We start from the raw sequence: 13,645 nt of genomic DNA, 5'->3' as shown, positions 1-13,645 counted from the left end.
TGACACTGAGCGATTTCTCAGTGATGTCCCAAGGATTATCAGTCAATCACAAGTATTCATTGAACATACAATGTGTGTGTTGAGAACCATACCATCCATTTTGAAGTGGTTCTAAGAAAGCAGTAAATCAGTTATAGCCCTTGATCTAAAGATAAGAACAAGAACAGAGAGACGAAATAGAATTCAAGAAAGGACACAATTTGTGGAAATTTCCGAAGGTTCATTCCAGGTTCGTCTTCTCTTCTCTCTCTCTCGCTCCCTCCCTCCCTGCATCACAGAGATTTCATCTATTCACAGAGGCATTTTAGTTTATTCATTTTACAAACTTGTACTGAGTGTTTTTAATGAGTCATATTCTTATATACTTGGTAAGGAGCCAAGAATTAAAAGAATAAGATGGATTATCTGTCCTCAAAGAGCTTGCAATATAGTGGTGAAAATGAACACATAGATGATACAATAAGTGTCATCATAAAGTAAGTGCATTACAAGCATAAGAGACACAGAGAAAGGGCATCTAGCCCTGCCTGCAAGGGAGTGGGGAGCATTCCTGGAGGAGTTGATATTCGTGCAGTTTTAAAGGATGAAGAGTCAAACATGAATAGGAGAAAAATATGTTCCAGATAGGACATCATGTGCAAAGGTATAAAAAAGAGAAACTGCACAACAAGGGTTCGGTGTTGCTGAAGCAGAGAGTGAAGGTGAAGTCAGAGGGGAGGAGAGTTCATTATGCAGAGCTTTGATTTCCATGTTAGAAAACTTAGACTGTATCCTCTGGGCACCAGAAGCCACTCAAGAGTTTTAAACAAAGGAATGACAGGGTCAGATTTCTATTTTAGATCCATCTGATGGTTCAGTGAAGAACTGACTTGAAGGGAACAAAGCTGAAGCTGGAAAAACTGGTTAATAGACTGTTTCAATGGTCAGGTTGCAAGATGATGCGGGTGTCATCCAAGACAGCATTCGCAGATGGAGAAGAAGTGGACAGATTTGAAAAACATTTAGAAGGCACAATTAGCAAGGCCTTGTATTACTTGGTGCTGGCATAAGGGAGAGAGCAAAGTAAAAGAAAACCCAAACTATTCAATGTGTTCTACAGGAGAGTCATAATAATATTCACTGCTGTCATTCAAGGACCCAGGTATCCACCCCGAATGGGTGCAATTGTCTTCCTCAGTGAACAATTTGAAGTGAGAGGATTTACGTGACCATCATTCACCCATGTTTCTAAATCCCAAGAAACATGTCACTGATGTAGAATTTGAGACAGAGCAATTGGAGATACCTGGCCCAAAATTCTTGTCTTTTCCTACATGATCTGAAGAAGAGGATGGCCAGTTGTCTGCAACCATGCATGAGCTTGGGGAGCCTCTGTATGTGTTCCTCAAGAGCACATTACAGGAAAGAAGGCAGATGGTGCAGCAGTCAACACCAGAGTCCACTTGTACCCTCTGTATGGCAGGACGTTTCTTCCTATGTCTCCTACCACTGCTGCAATCATTCACGCCACATCAAAAAATGTACATGAGGGGGCCAGCCCCGTGGCATAGTAGTTAAGTTTGGCACACTCCATGTTGGTGGCCCGGGGTCACAGGTTTGGATCCCAGGTGCAGACCTACACCACTCATCAGCCATGCTGAGGCCATGACCCACATACAAAATGGAGGGAGATTGGCACAGATGTTAGCTCAGGGCTAATCTTCCTGAAGCAGAAAAAGAGGAAGATCAGCAACAGAGGTTAGCTCAGGGCAAATCTTCCTCAGCAAAAAAAAAAAAAAAAAAAAACACATGAAAAGAGAGGAAAATCTGAGTCTGCTACCAATAGAACAAAATGTAACTCTTGGAAGCAGCTGCTTGATTATGCTGCAGCATGTATGGCAAGTGGCTCACTCACACCAGAGATATTTGAAGAAATAATAGCTAGGTATGAAATGTAAGAGATTCTTATCCATCCAGGCCCAAAAGTTTAATTTTCTCAACTAAATGGGAGACAAGAGTACAATGTTTTTTCAAATTTTTAGTTGGCTGTGGAAGGAGACTATCTACTTCCATAAGCTCTCTATTATCCAGTGTAGTGATAATTCATTAATATTCTGTTAGAAATATTAATAATAATAGCAATATCTAATGCCTAGCAAACATACTTGCAAATTTGGAAATGATGAATTAAGGAATCTTCCAATAGAAAATGTCTGTAACCTTTAAGAAACACCATTAACGAAGTATAGACTAACAGCCTGAGACAGAAGCCATAAAACACCATTAATACAGAGAGATGATAGAAATTGGGTCAAGTAATTAGACCCAAATCAATAAAGCTGTAAGGAATAGTTACCTGAACATGGAGAGGAGCTTCAAAAACTTGTCTAGGAAAATAGAAAATTCCTTTTAAGATATATTCTCAAAGCCACTGCATAATTGGGAGTATCTAATTCAAATACAGCAAAAAGGAAACTAAAGCTAGCAATGCATAGCCAAAACAACAACAACAAATGTTAAAGCAGCAAAAGCCACAACCAAGAAAATAGTTTCCGTTATAGACTCACAGACAGAAATTTAAGTGGAAAATTACTGTGCTATCTTCCAAATTAAGTAAACATGGCTACTTGTGTGGCGCTAAAACTCATCATATGCACAGCATGCCTCTAGCTTGTATCTTGATTACTGAACTATCGTAAACAAATGTGACAGGAAGACTATGTCAAGAATGACATCCTCATTTTATAGAGCTAACCAAAAAAACATGTTGCTAATGAAAATAACATTGCAAAGAGACAAATTCATTTCCCCATTGATATGCTCATGGACTGTATTTATTATATTTTGGTTCTTTATTTGGAATTGCCATATAAACAACCATTGTTAGCTAGTCCTGTCCCTCACCTTTTAAGAACTTTGTCAATATGGAAAGGAATCAGGAACCAGCTCAAGACTATGCTGCCTAAAAAAGCCAAAATAACACTCATTTGGATCAATAATATCAGAAAATATCTGCACCCGAGATATAAATGGATGAATAAGATTTAGTTCACATGAAATAAAATGATTTTTAAATATTAACTTTCCTTTATTTTCTTTTAATAACCAGGGTACAGGAAATAGGTTCTATATGTGCTGAAATACTGGTCCCCTGATCCCTGGGGGTAACAACACAGAACCTATAGAGGCTGAAGTCGTTGAAGATAGTCACCTCCTTCAACAAGCAGCCTCACCTTTTTATCCTAGTGTGCTCCATGTGTGCCATGATGTGAAAAATTCAGGAGGAATTGTTTTGGGAAACAGGTTTTATGTTTTGATGTGGGTGTGGGTGTGTAGGTGTGTGTGTCTACATTTGACTTTAATATTTTGGTTTATCTCTTTGTTCCCAACTAGAGTTTTGGTCTTATGCAGGCATGTTTTGCAAGAATATTCTTTGGTCCATCAATATCTCTCTAACAGCAGCCACTGAGAAAGATAAAGTAACTTCCATACAATTTAATAGTATTCTACCTAAAAAAGTCTTATTCTCTGGATCTCTAGTGGGTGAAAACTTGATAGCCTTTGTAGGTTCCACTGATTTTATACTTAGGAACTTAAACACAAATTTTTCTTGCAATAAATGTACTCACTCATTTATATCCTTCTCAGTTATTTGCCACAGGAAAAAAATATGGAGGTAGAATGAAGTGCAATATATGATAATTGTAATGCATTCTCCCTTTACTCTGGAGTTCAGGTTTTATCTCTCCTATGTTGCCTCTATGGGCAATTTGAGTTCATTGAGGTAACACAAAACCACTGAGCCGGTAGCAGCATTTGCCAGGTAAAGTGCCTGCTAACAGCACCCCATAGCAGCCAAAATTGCAATTGATAGGGAAAACTTCAAGTAGCATAAAGAAGAACAGTCAGGAGTAAATATTTTCCACCATAAATGTCATTTGAGGACATCTACATTGTTGAAGCCTCAAAGTGGCGTTTAACCTAGAACAGATCTCTTTCCTGATTAAAAACCTCCAACGTTTAGAATACAGTGCCAACTCTACTTCATCCCTCACAGCTTAACACGATCTGGGGCCCCTTAAGTACTCCCCTCACCTACCCTTCCCACTCCTGGATCACTACACTGCCCCCCATGCTGGCTTTCTTTTCTAGGCTCAATTGTGCAAATTCATTCTAATCCAAAATTCTTGCACAAGTGTTCCTCTGCCTGAAATGCTCATTCCCCATGTATATAATGCTTATTATATTTTAATATTACTTTGTCTATTTATTTGTCTGTTGTTTCTTTGCTTTTATGTTTGTGTAAATGTTGTCAATCTCCCCCTCACTAGAAAGTAAACTGAATTCTATCTGGGACTATGATTGATGGTAGAAACGGCCACAATTACCCTTTGTTATCCCCATTCTCCTTTCAATGTGACTTTGCAGCAGCTCCCATCAAGAAGTGGGATATATTTCTCTACCTCTTGAATCTAAGCTAGCCTTGAGTCCGTAGAATGAAGAGGAAATGAGGTTGTGCATGTCCAAATTCTAGGTCTCAAAAGGCCTTGCACAATTCCATTTATCTCTTAGACTTCTTCCCAGTGTCCAGGTGGAGAACCCCTCATGGATCAGAGCTGGTTCATCTAATTTTTGCCAACAAAAGTCACAGATATGTGGCAATGCTCAATCAAAACCACAAAGCTGCTTATCATCTCTGCATGCAGCAGCCACAGACACCCAAGGGAGCTCAGCCAAGATAAGCCAAGTCTGGCCCAGCTCAGCAGAAATGCTCAGCTGACCTATGAACTTGTGCTTGTAATGTATTAATAGTAAGTATGAGTGAAGGTTCAATATGACATAAAAGCCTCGTCAACCTTCTCTAAGACCACAAGGGCACAATAGGCCTATAGCTAAGTCCTGGAGCCCCCAGGAAATCTTTCAAGGCTTTAGTTTCTCCTCTTGCTCTAGGATTGATTACTTATATTCCATTTCCTTGGTCAGGCATTTTCTCGTTCTTCCCAATCCATTGAGTTGATTATTCTGTTCAATTACTTACTTGATCCCCATTTCTTTCCTCATTCCAACATGCTAAATTTTGGTTTCCCTGTGTTTGCATGTACAACAGTCTGGAAAATCTTCCGCCATACTCCTAGGGCCAGTTTCAATTGCCAGAAACATCTACCCAAATGAATGCTTTATGCATGTTGGTTCAGGCTTCTCAAAGACCAGTTGTATTGTCTAACAGGCTTAGACTAATGATTCAGGGGACACACATATTCCTTTCAAGGGAAATTATAAACCTTTAGTATCAATTTCTATTAACTGGTAGATTTGAATTTCTCTATTCCCTTCTAATTATTTACTTATTTTTCCAGACTATGGCCAGAATACTGGTAAGTTGTCCTCTAATTTGAACTGCTTAAATTCAGTAGGAGGGATTTTTAAGGGGAAAAGAAATATCCCATCTTTCTAAATCAAAAAGTCTCCAGTGAACATAAAGTCTTTATTTTCTTTGTCCATAAAGATTATTTCCACTTTTAGCTATTCATTCATTGATGTCTTGTTTTAAGCAGGGATAATCACATTTATTCTCAGTCTTACATTTTAAGGATGTTTAGGGTTCACAGGGTACTGCAGATGTTATTTTTCAAAGATGGCATAACATTATTTTCCATCTCATATTCTTCTTATAATGGGAGCTTGCTGCTCCTTCATCAAGAGATGGAGTCTATATCCCCTCCCCCTTGAACCTGGACAGAACTTGGTGACTGTCTTTATGGATAGAGTGCATTAGAAGTAACAGTATGTGACTTCCAAGGATAGGTATAGAAGAAAACTGGAGAACATTAAAATGACATGAACCCAACATATCAACTAAAGGAAGGACAAAAGTCAAAAAACACCCTACTGGTTCTCACACTTTAGTGTGCATCATCAGAATCACCTGGAGGATTTGATTAAACCAATTTCTAGGCCTTGCTTCCATAGTTTCCGATTCAGTAAATCTGAGTTGGGGTCTAAAGAAGTGCATTTCGAACAAGTTTTCAGATGATGTTGGTTGCTGGTCCAGAAACCACACTTTGAGAAATACTAATGAAAGGAAATACAAATTGACACAACAGGACTCTGTTAGTAAAAAATTAAATTACTATAAAAGAAAAAAGTTCAATGCTATATTTATCTCATAGTACACAAACCAAAGAAAATAAAAAATAAATAAAATAGTAGCCAAGGAAATTTTGGAACCAGGCCCTTACTCCTTAATCTTCCCTCAACAGAGTCAATAAATATAATTGATAAATGATTATTTCATTGCGTGCAGTGGATTGAATGTTTATGTCCCCCTAGAATTCATATGTTGAAATCCTAACCCTCAGTGTGATGGTATTAGGAGGTGGGGCCTTTAGGAAGCAATTAGGTCATGAGGGTGGAGCCTGAGTGAATGGGATTAGTGCCCTTATATAAGAGACCTCAGAAAGTTCTCTATCCCATCTACCACGTAAAGACACAGTGAGAAGACACCTCATCAGACACCAAATCTGCTGCGGCCTTGATCTTGTACTTAGCCTCCGGAGCTGCGAGAAATAAATGTTTGCAGTTTAAGGCACCCAGTCTATGGTATTTTTTGTTATAGCAGCCTTAAGGGACCAAGGAACCACATGATATATTTTCACTTGGTCACACACCTAAAAATCACCTTTAGATCATCAGTACTTCAAAAGAGCATAGATATTTAGCAAGGAAGGACAGTTTAAGAGGCACAAAAAAACATGAAAAAAATAAAACAAAATACACTTTTACACTTATTGTGTTCAAAAGATTCCAAATCCAATACTTCACTCTAAGATACCTTGGCCTTTGTCCCTAAATTATAGTGTTTTAGGATTAGCCTTTTTCTGGGCAATTTAAAGAATTATTAGCTCAACTCTGTGACTAATACAGTTCAAGTTACCATGAAAGAGTTAGAATTAAGCCCAGATTACTCATGCAATCGCAGTTACAAGCCAAAACAGCAGAGCACACTGCTGATCTACAAGAATGGTCTTCTACATGTATAATCAGGACAATATGATTATGTGTTACCTAAAGAGTTACAACATCAACAGAAAAGTTTTTATTTCTTTTGCCCTTAAGAAAAATGTTTGAGTAGGGGGGAGCCAATCACTCTTGTCTGCTAATAAAATAAAATACAACATTTTTAATTTGTCAAGCATCCTTTCGTACTAGAATGAACTCCTTTACACACCTTTTCAGTTGTTATTCCACATATTTAATACTAACAGCAAAAAATGTTAACAACGTTTTGTAATTTTACAGGTTCACTTTCCTTATATGTATTGATTCTCAACAATAACTAGACTTTTTTTCTTCTTTCCATGAGAAAATGTTGAATCAAAACAAATATGATGAGTTGTGTATACAAGGCAGTATAGGAGCATTGATTGTGTTTGGCATTATTCTCAAACACCTAGATAAAACTCCAAGTGCCAATTGCCCCACATAATGTTAGTTATCCAAGGAACTGATAATCAGATGACAAAATATTTAAACTATTTTCTAAATATTTAATACTAACAACAATATAAACCTAGCAATCAGTATCTGTACTATGATTTTATGAGTGCAGAAGAAGGAAACACTGCTTCTAGATAAAAATTTAGATCTAAACACAATAATTTCTTAAGGGACTTTGTTTTTCCTTGGCCAAAACATTGTTTCCTGGGAGATGACACACTAATTATCCAGAATGTTAACAAAGATGATTATTTTTTTTTTATTAAACAAAAATATTTTGAGCATACTCTAAGTGCCAGGTAACCTGGGGATCAGGTACATGCTAAAAAATAAGATATACATTTTTTCTCTCAATAGTCCACGTTATCTAGTGGGATGTTAAACATGAAAATAAACAATTGCAATACATTTTGATGAGTGTTGATTTGGAGATAAGTAATGACGAGTTGAGATACAAAGGAGAGTTAATAAATCACTGTGCTTAATTTGGTACAGAAACTCTTCACAGAGGTGTGTGATTTAAATGTCTGGGTGTTTGTCTAGTAGAAAATAGGGAGAGGGAATTACTATGAGAAGTAATGTAGAAGTCTGTATGGCATAGCCTAGTAAGCATAGAGAGTTAAGCAATAAATGAAGGTAAAATATCTTGACTTTAGTGGCAAGAGATGAAGTTTAAGAGGCAAACATAACTGTAACCATAACTGTAAGCATAACTGTGGATCATGGGGGACTTCAATAACAGGTTCAGTTTAGCAGCTGTAGCCAACAAGATGCCATCAAGGGAGTGGTACTATCCATTTAGTTCCAGTTACTACCACTGTTCCACTGAAGAATAGGGTCCTAAAAGAACACTCTACCCAAAGGAAATGGATTAATTTTCATGAAGAGGAAGAAGATACTTCCAGTATTTTCTATATGTCTCACTGGGAAGGCTGAGGTTCAACTGCGCAGCTAGAAAGTAATAAGGGAACTCGTCTCTGGGCCCCTGGCTGGGTTCAAGGATTAAAGCTACAGAAGACAAAGTACCCACTTCACCAACTTCACACTGGAACCTCCAGCCATCCTTTTTGATGATATGTAGACACAAAGAGTTCTTGAGCACTATCAAAGTACAGAGACAGAAACTGTTTGCCTGCTCTATGAGTTAGTACCAACATTTATTTAGATTAGATAAGACACTTATGGTACATTGAAAACAAAGTGATTAAAAACACATTTAGGCAAATCTTATTTGTGGCAGATAAGACTCTCACATTTGGCAGTTATGTGATGTAAGCAAATATGGTTTTAATAATGAATTAAGGTTTAATTTATAGATTTTCCACATTGGATTGTTTGGTAATTAGTGCCCATTTGGGAAAGATCCTGTTTCCCTGAAATTAGTGCATGGGGACTGGTATAAGGTTAATGAATTTGGGTGTTCAGAATACGTTTGTTCACTCAGTTCATCAGCAAGAGAGCCTGAGGTCTTCAAAATAAAACTATCACCATCCGCACAGCCACAGTTAGTATTTATCAAAATATATAGTCAAAACATCCAGTTAAATCCTATTAACTCTACAAAAAGGACTAGTGAGAACCTTAGCCCAATTTCAAGTACTAAATATGAGACTTGAAGAGGTTAAATGTTTTGTCTAATGTCATACTTCTAGCATAAGCAAAGCCACTACTAACACCAGGTCTTCTGACTTTAAATTTAATATTTTTTCTTAGCCACACCACAGGGCCTCTGATTCCATGGCTACTTATTTGCATAAAATGGAACAATTTCTTTCTCTCATATGTAGACATCAGCCATCAGCCCATATTGGATATGAATGTATCAGTCTCCCTGGGCACTGTGGCTGGTTAGCATATGAATTTTACAAAGTATCTGTCTGGTCTGTAACCTCCCCTTTTTTCCTGGCAATTTTCCTCACATTTCAAAGGATTGGACCTCTTGCAGCCATGTTTGTACTACATGACCCAACCCTCCAGTTTACAGGCTACAGGTGGACATTGGCGTTGACCTGAGACCAATGATTCTCACTCTAGGATTTTAGAATTGGGACTGAGAGGTTCTCTTCCAGGCTGAGCTATTCACTTGGATTGAAGTAATGTAAACTCTTGAACTGCAGGGCAGACAGCAGAACAACGGCAGGAAAAGTGTCAGCAGAAGACAAGAATAAAGCTGACATGCAGAGAGAAGCAGAGGCCAAGACCAATTAGCCCCAGGGAGACTGGCTTGGCTCCTCATTATTTTCCAGTTCCAGATGACCTTCTAGTTTCAAGGCTCATCTCTATTTTCTGCTTTTGCATTCTATAATATATTTCTGAATCATCACAATATATTCATACCAGGAAATGACATCTTTAGTAAGACTCTAAGAGAAAGCGTGGTATTGGCTAAGGCATGAGAGCATAACGATGAGTCCTCCTCCTGCACGGACCCTGCAGCCAGCAGTCTTTGGAAGTATATTGGAAGAATATAAGAGTGTGCTTGGTAAGTCTCAGAGACTTTAAGTATATGAAATCAGGAGACAAACACTAATCCAGGCTTTTTACATTGAAATTGGAGAAAATTAGGGCATGTACATAAAGATAGTGTCTTGATCAAGAAATTTATGAGGGGCCAGCCCGGTGATATAGTGGTTAAGTTTGCATGCTCTGCTTCTGCAGACCCAGGGGTTCATGGGTTAGGATCCCTGGTGTGGACCTACACACCTCTCATCAAGCCATGCTGCAGCAGAGTCTCACATACAAAATAGAGGAAGATTGGCACAGATGTTAGCCCAGCGACAATCTTCCTCTTTTGTTCAGGGCCAATTTTTCTCACCAAAAAAAAAAGAAAAGAAATTTATGGTAAGAAAATTCTATGCTTTACCCCTACAATCAGTAAAGGTAGGCTAAATGTTGTCACAAACAACATCAAAATTTCAGAAGCTTAGTGTACTAAAAAGTTTATTTCTCACTCAAGCAAAAATTCTGTATAGGCAGCAACCTTGGACAAATATCCTACAAATAATAACTCAGGGACACAAACTCAGTCCATCAGTGGCTCCACTATGCCCCACCTCTTTGATTCCTTCATTGAATCCTCTATATCCAGGCAGTAGATGAAGGAAGAGAGAATCCAGAAGTTGGGGGCCTTGCAAGTTAAAACACTGCCTGCTTCAGACTCCAAACCAGAAGAGTTAAGGCTGAAAAAGATTTTGAGCTACAAAAGCCCCTTAATACTCAGCCTCACAAAAATGATCAGATTCAGAGTAGAGCCATCCCATCTATTATTTCAGAAGGCATTAAAGTGGCCAGCCATAAACTGAGAAGGAGGCATGAGGGTAAGAAAGAAAACACATAATCAAGCCTGAGAATTATATCTAGGATAGAATTTGGCTGGTGGTCGCTGCACATGAAAACTACCGCAAGCAAGTAGATCAGCAGCCTACTAAGTTTATAAGGGAATTGTATTATCAAAAGAAAATCCCAGACTTAATACACCTTTGTCTGTAGCAGCCTTAATATAAATTTTGGGCTCTCCAATTTGCACCAGCAGGAAATGGGTTCTGAAAACCAGGTAGCCACTAAGGAGAAAACAGTCTTCCATGTCAATTTCAGAGATGGCCGTGGAGGATAATAAAAAAGGAAGTATCTCCAGAAGGTGGAACCTGAGTCCACAGAGAGCAACAAACATGGCAGTCTCTCTAAAAAAGCAGAATCAAGTTCCAGTCAAGTAACTTTCCATACATTTTGGGTAAGACTTTGTAACTTTTATGGGCCAATTATTACTATATCTCCATCATTTGGCCTGTTTCCACACAGGAGTTGTATTACTATTATCTGTTGCTGGTTCACAATTATATGGGGAAAAGATAGAGCAGATAACTTGCCTTTTTAGTTCTAAGGTCACTGGATAAAGATGCCACATTTTAGTCAGATGGAGATGACTTGAGCAATAGCCAGAAATGCTGGACTTTGAGCAAATGTAGTGACCAGATGGGAATTTGGGTTATCTCTATGTGTGAGGAAAAGAGGGGACAGAATTTTGTCACCAAAAGAGAAGACTGTTGCAGTTGCAGAGAGTGGCTCGCAGATTATGTCATTTTCCTCCAGGGCACACAGCTAGACTTTTCCTCCCTTGCAATTAGATGCAGTCATGTGACTAAGTCTTGGACAATGGGAAGAGACATTCCATTTCTGGAATTTTGCAATGCAAAGTCCTTATGACCAATTATCTCTCTCTTCCCACATCTAATAGTTGGAGGTAGAATTCCCATGAAGTCCTTGCACGCAAAATTTTTAAGATGGCAGAGTCAGCTTAAGTTCTTGAATGACTGTCCTCTCCACTGGAAGTCAGCTAGACTTTGTGAGTTAGAAAGTTTTCCAATCCAAGAGCACGGAATATCTTTCCATTTCTTTGTGTCTTCTTCAATTTCTTTCAGAAATGTTTTATAGTTTTCGGTGTACAGATCTTTCACCTCTTTGGTTAAGTTTATTCCTAGGTATTTTATTCTTTTTGTTGCAATTGTAAATGGGATGGTATTCTTAATTTCTCTTTCTGCTACTTCGTTGTTAGTGTACAGAAATGCAACTGATTTTTGTATGTTGATTTTGTATCCTGCAACTTTCCCATATTCGTTTATTACTTCTAAAAGTTTTCTGGTGGATTCTTTAGGGTTTTCTATATATAAAATCATGTCATCTGCAAATAGTGACAGTTTCACTTCTTCCTTTGCAATTTGGATCCCTTTTATTTCTTTCTCTTGCCTGATTGCTCTGGCTAGGACTTTAATACTATGTTAAATAGGAGTGGTGACAGTGGGCATCCTTGTCTGGTTCCTGTTCTTAGAGGGATAGCTTTCAGTTTTCACCATTGAGGATGATATTAGCTGTGGGTTTCTCATATATGGTCTTTATTATGTTGAGGTACTTTCCTTCTATACCCATTTTATTCAGAGTTTTTATCATAAATGGATGCTGGATCTTGTCAAATGCTTTCTCTGCATCTATTGAGATGATCATGTGATTTTTGTTCTTCATTTTATTAATGTGGTGTATTACGTTGATTGATTTGCGAATGTTAAACCATCCCTGCATACCTGGAATAAATCCCACTTGATCATGGTGTATAATCTTTTTAACGTATTGTTGTATGCGATTTGCTAGTATTTTGTTGAGGATTTTCGCATCAATGTTCATCAGTGATATTGGCCTGTAATTTTCTTTTTTAAGTTAAGATGTCCATACTTCCTAAAGCCATCTATAGATTCAATGCAATCCCTATCAAAGTTCCAACAACATTTTTCACAGAAATAGAACAAAGAATCCTAAAATTTATATGGAACAACAAAAGACCCCGAATAGCTAAAGGAATCCTGAGAAAAAAGAACAAAGCTGGAGGTATCACACTCCCTGATTTCAAAATATACTACAAAGCTATAGTAACCAAAACAGCATGGTACTGGCACAAAAACAGACACACAGATCAATGGAATAGAATCGAAAGCCCAGAAATAAACCCACACATCTATGGACAGCTAATCTTTGACAAAGGAGCCAAGAACATACAATGGGGAAAAGAAAGTCTCTTCAACAAATGGTGTTGAGGAAAACTGGATAGCCATATGCAAAAAAATGAAAGTAGACTCTTACCTTACACCATACACAAAAATTAACTCCAAATGGATTAAAGACTTGAATGTAAGACCTGAAACTGTGAAAGTTCTAGAAGAAAACATAGGCAATGCGCTCTTCGACATCCAGTCTTAGCAACATGTTTTCAAACACCACATCTGACCGGGCAAGAGAAACAATAGAAAAAATAAACAAATGGGACTACATCAAACTAAAAAGCTTCTGCACAGCAAAGGAAACCATCAACAAAATGAAAAGACAACTTAACAATTGGGAGAAGATGTTTGCAAACCATACATCTGATAAGGGTTTAATCTCCAAAATATATAAAGAACTCATGCATCTCAACAACAAAAAAAACTACCAGCAATTAAAAAATGGGCAAAAGACCTGAACAGACATTTCTCCAAAGAAGATATACAGATGGCCAACAGACACATGAAAAGATGTTCAAAATCACTAACTATCAGGAAATGCAAATCAAAACTACAATGAGATATCACCTCACGCCCCGTCCAGAATGGCTATAATTAACAAGACAGGAAACAAGATGTGTTTG

The sequence above is a fragment of the Ceratotherium simum genome, chromosome 10 (assembly GCF_057802395.1).
Source record: "Ceratotherium simum simum isolate JZ-2026a chromosome 10, ASM5780239v1, whole genome shotgun sequence".
Taxonomy (NCBI): Eukaryota; Metazoa; Chordata; class Mammalia; order Perissodactyla; family Rhinocerotidae; genus Ceratotherium; species Ceratotherium simum.
Note: the sequence above shows the minus strand (reverse complement) of the source record.